The sequence below is a fragment of the Nematolebias whitei genome, chromosome 16 (genome assembly GCF_014905685.2).
Source record: "Nematolebias whitei isolate Nwh7 chromosome 16, NemWhi1, whole genome shotgun sequence".
NCBI classification, from domain to species: domain Eukaryota; kingdom Metazoa; phylum Chordata; class Actinopteri; order Cyprinodontiformes; family Rivulidae; genus Nematolebias; species Nematolebias whitei.
In genome coordinates this window covers 44,629,102-44,638,939 of record NC_056513.1, presented here as the reverse complement: position 1 = coordinate 44,638,939, position 9,838 = coordinate 44,629,102, and the positions used below count along the sequence as shown (strand labels likewise).

The 9,838-nt window shown below is 42.1% G+C and overlaps 2 protein-coding genes across 2 annotated transcripts in view; both read left to right on the top strand.

Annotated features, from left to right (window-relative positions):
* LOC119422543 (teneurin-3) overlaps positions 1-9,838 on the top strand; it is a 212,469-nt gene that overhangs the window by 939 nt on the left and 201,692 nt on the right. The gene's annotated exons all lie outside the window — the stretch shown is intronic.
* LOC119422544 (teneurin-3) overlaps positions 1-9,838 on the top strand; it is a 145,768-nt gene that overhangs the window by 122,923 nt on the left and 13,007 nt on the right. The window lies entirely within an intron of this gene.

Sequence of the window (9,838 nt, the reverse complement as noted above, 5' to 3'; positions counted from 1 at the left end):
CAGCCGGAAGGTTTTTGTGTTACACAACGCTAGCGCTTCCGCTAACGCGTATGTGTTACGTTTGTAGCTATGGAGGGAACAGAGACTGTCTAGAAGAAGAGCCCTAAAACAACAAGAACTGTCAAAGTTTGGGAACATGTTAGTCTAAAGAGAAAAGACAACACAGCTCAATGCTTCCAGTGCAAACAGAACTGGAGTAACAACAGCACGTCGTCCATGTTGCAGCGTCTGAAGAGAAAACAGCCGCTGTAGCATCACACTCGTCCGCAGCTCTAACAGGGATCATGTTGTCTTTGTAAAATACGTTAAACTAAATGTGTGATAATCTGTCATGTTATAAATGTAAAATGAGGCTTATTTTTACCAACGTTTAATCTACTGACTAATCATAGTGGCTGCCTGGCAGAGTCTGCTCGTTGTGAGGAACAAAAACTGCAGGACTTGATGCAAGTTTGTTAAAGATCAAAGCAGCAACAGACTGATGCATTTATTTATTGCTGTACTTCCATCCTGACTTAAATGAAGTATTTATGGTGAATATTTCAAGTGTAAATGTATTTACATGAGTTAGTAGGATTTTTTTTTCTTCTTGCTGCTGTTTATGACTGAAACCTGTGAATAATCTGCATTTATTACTTCTGTCATATTTGATTATAGCTCATCAATCAAGACTAAATAATAATACATCTGCAGAACTCAATGTACAAACTCTAACGTTACATTATCTAGCTTCAGTTACTAACATAAAGATTCCTTCAGTTTTCAAATCCATAAAAATTATTTACAGCATTTAGATTTTTATGTGATGGTTAAAAATAATTCAGTTTAAGCAATAAAATATTTTAAAAAGAGGAATTAAATGGGGAGCAACTGGTAGAGCTGCTGCCTCTCAGCGAGCAGGTCCCTGGTTCAAACCCCGGTCCAGGGGCCTTTCTGGGTGGAGTTTGCATGTTCTCTCCGTGCATGCGTGGGTTTTCTCCAGGTACTCCGGTTTCCTCCCACAGACCAAAAACATGCATGTTAGGCTGATTGGTAACTCTAAATTGTCCCTGGGTGTGAGTGAGAGAGTGAATGGTTGTTTGTCTTGTTTGTCTCTATGTGTCCCTGTGATGGACTGGAGACCTGTCCAGGGTGTACCCCGCCCCTCGCACAGTGATTGCTGGACATGGGCACCAGCGACCCCCGTGACCCAAAATGGAATAAACGGGTAAAGATGATGGATGGATGGAATTAAATGGTTTGTTTATTTAATGTTTTTTCGTGTATTTGTATTACTCATAAAATGAGTACGGTAGTTACTGCAGAACATGACAAATTTTATTTTCGATTATCCGATTAATCCTCAGAATAATCTATAGATTACCCGATTACTAAAATATTTGTTTACAACAGCCCTACCACTGCCTTTCACTCACACATGGTTCTGTACCAACAGAACAATACAGACAACAGAACATAACATTGCAACCAGAGGTGAAAGTAAGCCGGTACGGTCCGGTACTGTGTACCACTAAAATATTCTGCGTTGGTACTCAGTGCCTGGAAGAGAGTGGAGCAGCTGTCTGCTGTAAAGTCGTCATTCAGAGCCAGTCATGGCTGCACTTTGGGTCAGAATAGATTTGTTAACAATAAGCAGTCTAAAACACGACTTAATCAGTTAATAATTTATTTCTTGTCTTATTTCAAATTGTTTCTGAACTGTTCGTGATGGAGCCTCAATTCTCTACCGCGGTGAAGTTAGTTTTACACTGGACATTCAAGCTCCGTGCTTCAGCGGTGTGCTCCTCTTGTTTGATCCGAAGCAGGCAGTCTGATTTCAATCAGCTGCGCTCAGTCTGCTCCTCCTCCGAGACGTATTGGTTCGCTTAGGGACTGCCAACACAAATAAATTATGTAAAATTAGAAAATGCTTTAAAATGAGAAATGAGGGTGCCTCGTCTGTCAGGTTTAGTGGAGTAGTTTAACATAAGTTTTGTGTCAGTGGGTCACATGACATGAAAATTATTGTGCAAAAACCACCAAATGTCTGATTTCTTTGTTATGGAGCTTTCAAAATGTATAAAAGCTGATACATTTATTCAAAAGCAAACAAAGTTGAGGTATGTAACTTTTATAAAAAAATATTTTTATAAAAGTCACGTTTTTTTTAACATATTTGTTAAAACTGTCACTATGTCATGACACTGACCTATTCTCTCTAGCCCCGCTAGAGAAACAAAAGGTCACTAATCTGGGGGTGATAATGGACCCGTCCTTAAAACTCAACAGTCACGTAAACATGATGGTCAAATCCTGTTTTTTTCAGCTGAGACGGCTGTCTAAGCTGAAGCCTATACTCAACAAAAAGAACCTCGAGACAGTGATCCACGCCTTCATAACATCTAGGCTTGATTACTGCAATTCACTTCTGTTTGGAATCAGTCAGTCCTCCATTGCTCGTCTACAACTGGTCCAAAATGCTGCAGCCCGATTTTTAACTGGTACAGGCTATAGAGAGCACATCACGCCAGTTTTGGCCTCCCTGCACAGGCTACCCATTCACCTTCGGATCCATTTCAAAATTCTCATGTATGTTTTCAAATCACTGAACAGTTCCGCCCCATCCTATCTCACTGATCTTCTGCAGCCATATGTCCCACCGCGCTCTCTGAGGTCAGCAGACCAGATGCTTCTCTCAGTCCCAGAAACCCGTCGTAAGCTCAGAGGTGACAGGGCTTTCTCTGTCGCAGGTCCACGACTGTGGAATGAGTTGCCACTGAGTGTCCGGCAGGCTCCCACACTCTCAGTCTTTAAGTCTCGCTTGAAGACCCACTTCTATTCGCTTGCCTTTAACATGGTGTGATTTGTTTTGGTCCGGTCTGTTCTCTACTCTGTTGGCCATTTTAGTTCGCTTCTGCTGCTATTTGTATCTGTATTTCTATTTTATGTTTTCCTGTCCGCTGTGCATGTTTGTGTTCTTTTGTACAACACTTTGGTTGGCCTTGTTGCTGTTTTAAGTGCTATATAAATAAATTGGTATGGTATGGTATGGTATAGTATAAGACAGATAATCTGTGAAAAGGTTGAGCTCTAAGACTTGAGGTTTTGGTCTCAACTTGGTCTCGGACCCCAAATATCTTGGTCTTGTCTCTGTCTCGGTACACTTTGGTCTTGGTCTTGACTTGGTCTCGGGTTAGGTGGTCTTGACTGGAACACTGACATCACCTTTGTTCTTTAAAATGGGCACCAGCACACTTCTTCTCCATTCCTCAGGCATTTTCTCACTCTCAAATATGCCATTGAATATTTGAGTCAAAAATCTCACTGCCATCTCTCCAAGACATTTCCAAACCTCCACTGGTATGTCATCAGGTCCTACTGCCTTCCCCATCTTCATTCTTTTCAGAGCTTTCCGGACTTCACCCTCACTAATCTTTCCCACTTCCTGGTCCACAGTTTCTATGACCTCTACTCTTCTTTCTCTTTCATTCTCTTCATTCATTAGCTCCTCAAAGTACTCCTTCCATCTTCCTGTCACACTCTCCTCACTTGTTAGAACATTACCGTTCCTATCTTTAACAAGCCTAACCTGCTGCACATCCTTTCCAGCCTGATCCCTCTGTCTTGCCAATCTGTACAAGTCCTTCTCGCATTCTTTAGTGTCCAGTCTCCCATACAACTCATCATACGCCTTCTGCTTTGCCTTAGCTACTTCCCTCTTTGCTCTACGTCCCATCTCCTTATATTCCTGTCTCCTCTCTTCAGTCCTCTCACTGTCATATTTCTTCTTGGCTAACCTCTTTCTTTGAACAGCTTCCTGCACTTCACTATTCCACCACCAGGTTTCCTGATCATCCATTCTCTGTCCAGATGACACACCAAGTACCTTCCTACCTGTCTCTCTAATTACTTTTGCTGTAGTAGTCCAGTCATTTGGAAGCTCTTTCTTACCACCCAGAGCCTTTAACAGCTCACCTCTGAATTTCTCACAACATTCTTCCTTCTTCATCTTCCACCATCTGGTCTTCTCTGAATTTACTCTTTTTCTCTTCTTCACAACAACAGTCATTCTACACACAACCATCTGATGCTGTCTGGCCATGTTCTGCCTTGCCATAACCTTACAGTCTGCAATCTCCCTCAGGTTTCCTCTTCTACACAGAATGTAGTCGACCTGCGTACTCCTTCCTCCACTCTTATAGGTCACTCTATGTTCCTCCCTCTTTTGGAAATATGTATTGACTCTAGCCATTTCCATTCTCTTGGCAAAATCCACTTCCATCTGTCCTTCCTGGTTTCTTTCCTTGACATCAAACCTACCCATCACTTCCTCATCCCCTCTGTTTCCTTCACCAACATGCCCATTCAGGTCTGCTCCCATCAGCACTCTCTCCTCCCTGGGAATACTCTCTATCACTTCATCCAGATCTTTCTAAAATGTATCTTTCTTCTCCTCATCACATTCAACCTGTGGAGCATAACCACTGACGATATTTAGCATCAGACCTCCTACTTCTACCTTCAGGCACATCACTCTGTCTGACACTCTTTTCACCTCTACTACATTATTTGCCAACTCCTCCTTCAGGACCACCCCTACTCCATTTCTCTTTCTATCCACACCATGGTAAAACAGTTTGAACCCTGCTCCAATGCTGCGAGCTTTGCTGCCCTTCCACTTGGTCTCTTGGACACATAAAACGTCTACCTTCCTTCTCAGCATCATGTCAGCCAGCTCTCTACTTTTGCCTGTCATTGTCCACACATTTAGAGTTGCAACCCTCACCACTATATTCTTCACTTTTCTCTTCTCCTCTGTCTCCTGACACGTTTCCCTCCTCATGGTCTTTGACTAACAGTAGCACAATTTCCGCCTGCACCTTGTTTGTCAACAGCACCGGTGGTGGTCGTTGTTAACCCGGGCCTCGACTGATCCGGTATGGTTTTGCTTTTATGAAGTTGCATTATAGTTTTGGCAGAAGTGTTTTACGTCGGATGCCCTTCCTGATACAACCCTTGCAATTTACCTGGGCTTGTGACCGGCACAAAAGATACACTGGCTTGCGCTCCCTAGTGGCTGGTTTGATCCACTAATCCATAAATCATATACCGAGCGAGGGTTTAAATCTCATGTCAAATTGATATATTAGTCACTTCATTTAATAATTCACATCATAATTATGTGGATGGATAGAAAATAATAAATGTTCAAGCTGCTGTACCATATTATATCACATTATTATTGTTTAGTGTATATCTTAGATCCTTTTATACGGCTTTTTTTAATACTTTATATTTTTGCTATTTTAGGGTGTAACTGGGCTCATGAGTACATGATTTTGTTCCACCTCGTGTACCACATGTGATGCGAATGACAATAAAGAACCTTGAATCTTGAAAACCTTAAAATAGAATCCACTTCAAATGTTTTTTTGTTTAACAGGATGTGAATGTTTTAGCAGTAAGGGGTTAAAATCTTTGATACAAAATCAAAGAATGGAGACGATTGGAAATAGTTAGACTGTGTCTTTCTCCATCACTAGTTTTATCAGACCCTGGTCTGTTTGCAGAGACTTCCTGTGGAGGATAAATGTGTTTCTCCTGTTGAGAAGCTAAATAAAACAGCTAGATACAGAATCTAGTTAAATCACCACTGGAAGTAACTAGCTAAAACGTGTTACTTAGTGTTCTTCTCATTTTATTGCATTCATTCAGCTCACGTTCTAAAAACCAAACAAAAGTATTATTATTATTATTCATTAAAATAATTTTCATTAAGATACTATCATATTTCAAAAAATCAGATTTTCTTAGACTAACAAACAAAATATATACATATAAGAAAGCACATTCAACTTTAATTTATACAGGTTAGCCTCACTGAGTATCAAGGACTCATTAGAGAGACCTGATACAAGTATCATGTGAAGTTAGTGTCTAAATAAGTTCCTTCAAGTTCAAATGACAAAACTCATAAACATAAAAAGAAATGTAGTAAAAAAAAAAAGAAATAGCTCCAAACAGCATTCTATGGTCTGAGCTCATTCACACTAACAAAAAGAAGCAACTCATGCTGTGATTATTGGCAGTTAGTGCAAATGATGGCCGTGAGGCTCCAACCAGAAGACAGAACAGTCTCGTCTTAAATGGTTTGTTTTCATTTACACCAAACCATCTGTTACAATATGTGCTTTCAGCATAGATGTGCTAGAGTCAGCCATATGCCTGAAGGGACAACATTTACAAGTAAAGATGCTTCAGGCACGAATCAATGCAAAAAGAAAACTGCTCCCAAAAAACAACTTCAATGATATAACTTTGTTCAAACACAATTTGATTTTCCAATTTAAAGACTCACTGGAGCGGTGTGCAGCCGAGCGTGAAGCAGCAGCACCTCCAACTCTGAGGCCGTGGTCCTCAGTCGGAAAAGGGGAGATAGCTCTCTTCAGGTCGAGGGTGAGGTTCTGCCTCAAGTGGAGGAGTTCAAGGATCTCTGGGTTTTGTTCAGGAGTGACAGAAGAATGGAGCTTGAGACTGATGGATTGGTGCAGCGTCTGCAGTATTGCAGACTTTGTGCTGGTCCGTTGTGGTGAAGCGGGAGCTGAGCTGTAAGGCAAAGCTCTCTGTTTACTTATGGCCACAAGCTCTGGGTAGAGAGTGAAAGAGTGAGATCATGGATACAGGAGGTTGAAATGAGTTTCCTCTGCAGGACTCTCCCTTAGAGACAAGGTGAGAAGTTCAGTTATCAGGAGAGACTCGGAGTAGAACCGCTGCTCCTCCACATCCAGAGGAGCCAGTTGAGGTGCTTCAGTCATCTCAGAGGAGACCCTGGGGAAGATCCAGGACACTCTGGAGAGACTACGTGTCTTGGTTGGCCTGGGAACACCTTGGGGTCCTCTCAGAAGAGCTGAAAGAAGAGGCTGTGGAGAGAGATGTCTAGGCCTCCCTGCTCAAGATGCTGCTCCGGAACAGGCAGAAGATGATGGATGGACAAATTAAAAACCCTGAGTAAAGCCAATGAATCAAATCAACCAGAGAGGACTAAAGAAATAGATAAATTCACTAGAGATTCTCTCTTTACAGTGTTTTAGTCAGAGTCTGGTTTCTACAGCCCAGAGGTGTCCACGGTGTGGACAGTGTGGACAGAAACACAGAAATGGACGTTAACAACAAAGTCCATGCTCAATAATCCAGGTATAAAATCCAAAGGTTTTCGGCAATGGAGGAAGGGCGTACCAAAGGGACCATCTTAACACAAGCAGAACTGGTTTGTTCCACTTTGCAGTAAGCTGTTGGGGGAACAATCAGTTTTGTTGTGTTTCCTTGACTGATGAAGCCTTCTGGATTGAAGGCGAAACGTTTCAGCACAAAAAAAGAAACTGTCCAGATGACCTGACTGAAAAATGTTGGAGAAATGGACGTTGTTAGAAGAACTCCACAGTAAAACACTAAGTGTCAGAATGTGTTTATATGTGGATATGATCAAACAAGTCTAGAGTTTTTCATATTTTAAAATTAAAACTGCTGTGTCAACATGATTAACTAGAACTACAAGAAAATTAGTGACAACCCAAACAGTGCAAGTACTAACAGAAACGGACTCATCCAAAAAGGTGCACGTGTTTCAGGTAACTCTTTAACAGAACCCAACTAGCTTGATAACTGCACGTCGAAGAAGAACAACTTCTGGACAAGAAGTACGTTTTGGCCAACAAACAACAGACTGCAGTTTCTGAACATTATCATCAGCGAGAGAAATAAAACACTTTTAGAATGTAATAGATTACTTTGAGAACATGTTGAACCAGCCAGGAACACAAGCCAGTGCATCTCTGGTTCTGGTTCCAAGCCCGAGGAAAAGCTGAGGGTTGTGTGAGGACGGGCATCCGGCGTAAAACGCTTTGAGCGAAATATGATGATGGAGGCCCGGGTTAACAACGACCGCCCCACTGCTGTTAGCAGACAGGATGCTAGCAGAAATTGTGCTACTGTTAGTGGAAGCCCACGAGGCAGGGGACACGGTGAGATGGAGGACTTGCTGTGGCGGCCCGTGAAGGAAGAACAGACAGAACCAAAGAAGTTTACACTTGGTTGTATGTAATAATGAGTTGCAGTGTGCACTTGATCTACAAGGAACATAGAAGATCCATGTTCTTTACCATATGTTCTGTGGCAGGAAGTTGGTGTCTATCTCCAGATATCACTGTGTGAGAGGCGGGGGACGCCCTGGACCAGTTTAGAGTCACCAATCAGCCTCACATGCATGTTTATGATCAGTGGGGGTACACAGACACATCCACAGGGAGAACATGTAAACCCCACACAGAAAGGCCTTAGGTGGGAGGCGAACCTGTGTCACTGTGAGGCAACTGCTCCAACCACTGCTCCACACTGCAAGGAACCTTATTTTACAAAAAGACTGGAATGTTTTCATCTACTATGCAGGACTACCAGGCAGGTCAACTAGTCCCCCCTTAGACAGAGAACTTTTACTAACTGTCTCTTGTATATACGTGAATGTTCGTGTCCAGTGCCCTGGGACAACTTCTGTCGTGGTCTGGTGCAATACAAATAAACTGAACTGAATAAATACCATGAAAATATTTTACTTGTGAATTTTCTATTCTGTACAGTTGATTATTTTGAATGTATTTGTGGACACACGTGTAAAGCAGCTAATGTTTTGTTTTAGCTTTTTGCAGAGTGGGTCTTGTCTTAACAACGATTGTGTTTTTAGCGCCACAGTCAAGATTGTGTTTGTCCTGGTGGGAAATGTGAACACCGACTGAGCCCGAGGGCCAGTACACCCCAGCCTTGTCCTCCCCACAGAGGACCAAAGAGTCTCTGCGTGGATGCATTTCCCTGCTCAGTCAGCTGGGAGTGTGTGTGTGTGTGACCTGCTGCAAAAAGAGAGCAATCCTCATCACATAATCATATCTGCTGACAAACCAGGTCATGCATATACAGGAGTACATGCACACACATGCACACTCCTTTGTGTCTTGAGTGACTTCTCAGCCTTTTGCCTTGAGGTTGAAAATGACCTCGGAGTAACATCTCCTCCTTCACTGGGTGTGTGTGTTGCATGTGATGCCCCCCTGTGGTTCTGGTCTCTCTCCTCAGTCCCACCACCCTCAGTGAAACAAGAAATGCAGCCGGACTCCAAGTAAGTGCACGTAAATCGAAGTATTATTACGAGGCTAAAACAATATTGACAAAGTGCTAAATGAAAAGCAGTAACCATATCTGTGCTGTTAGAGCTCAGAGTGTTTCAATTAGACAGTTTGATGTTTCCCCTAGCAGTTCGCACTCTGAGAGGAACACCTGTTCACCTCTCGTGCTGTGTGTGTGTGTGTGTGTGTGTGTGTGTGTGTGTGTGTGGGGGGTCCTTATCTAAAACTGGTGGAAAGAAGGGTTTGTGCTGACATTAGAATTTTTAGTTTATTTTACCATAAAAAACTGGTGACGCTCTTTGAGTGTCCTGATTTACTGGCGACGTTGAAGTGATCCAGTCGGAACAACAGACGTCATTTGATAAACAGTTAGGCTAGTTCAGCTGTGAAAGTGAGACAGTAAATATACTTTAGGCTGTTTAGTTTTTATCAAGTTTTAAAATATATTGACACAAACGACATCATTTTATTTACGCTGCAATGCATTCCGGGTAAATGACATAGACAAGTTATAAATAATAGGTTGCTGTGCTACAAGCTCCATTTAGCTTGAATAAAAGTTCTGGATATTTTCTGATGTCCAGTCCTTTAACTTGAACCAAAGCACTTTGACAGAGTGGAGAAATGACTCAGCATTCGTGTTAGATCCAGAGCAAACAAAAAAATAAAATATATATACTTTATAT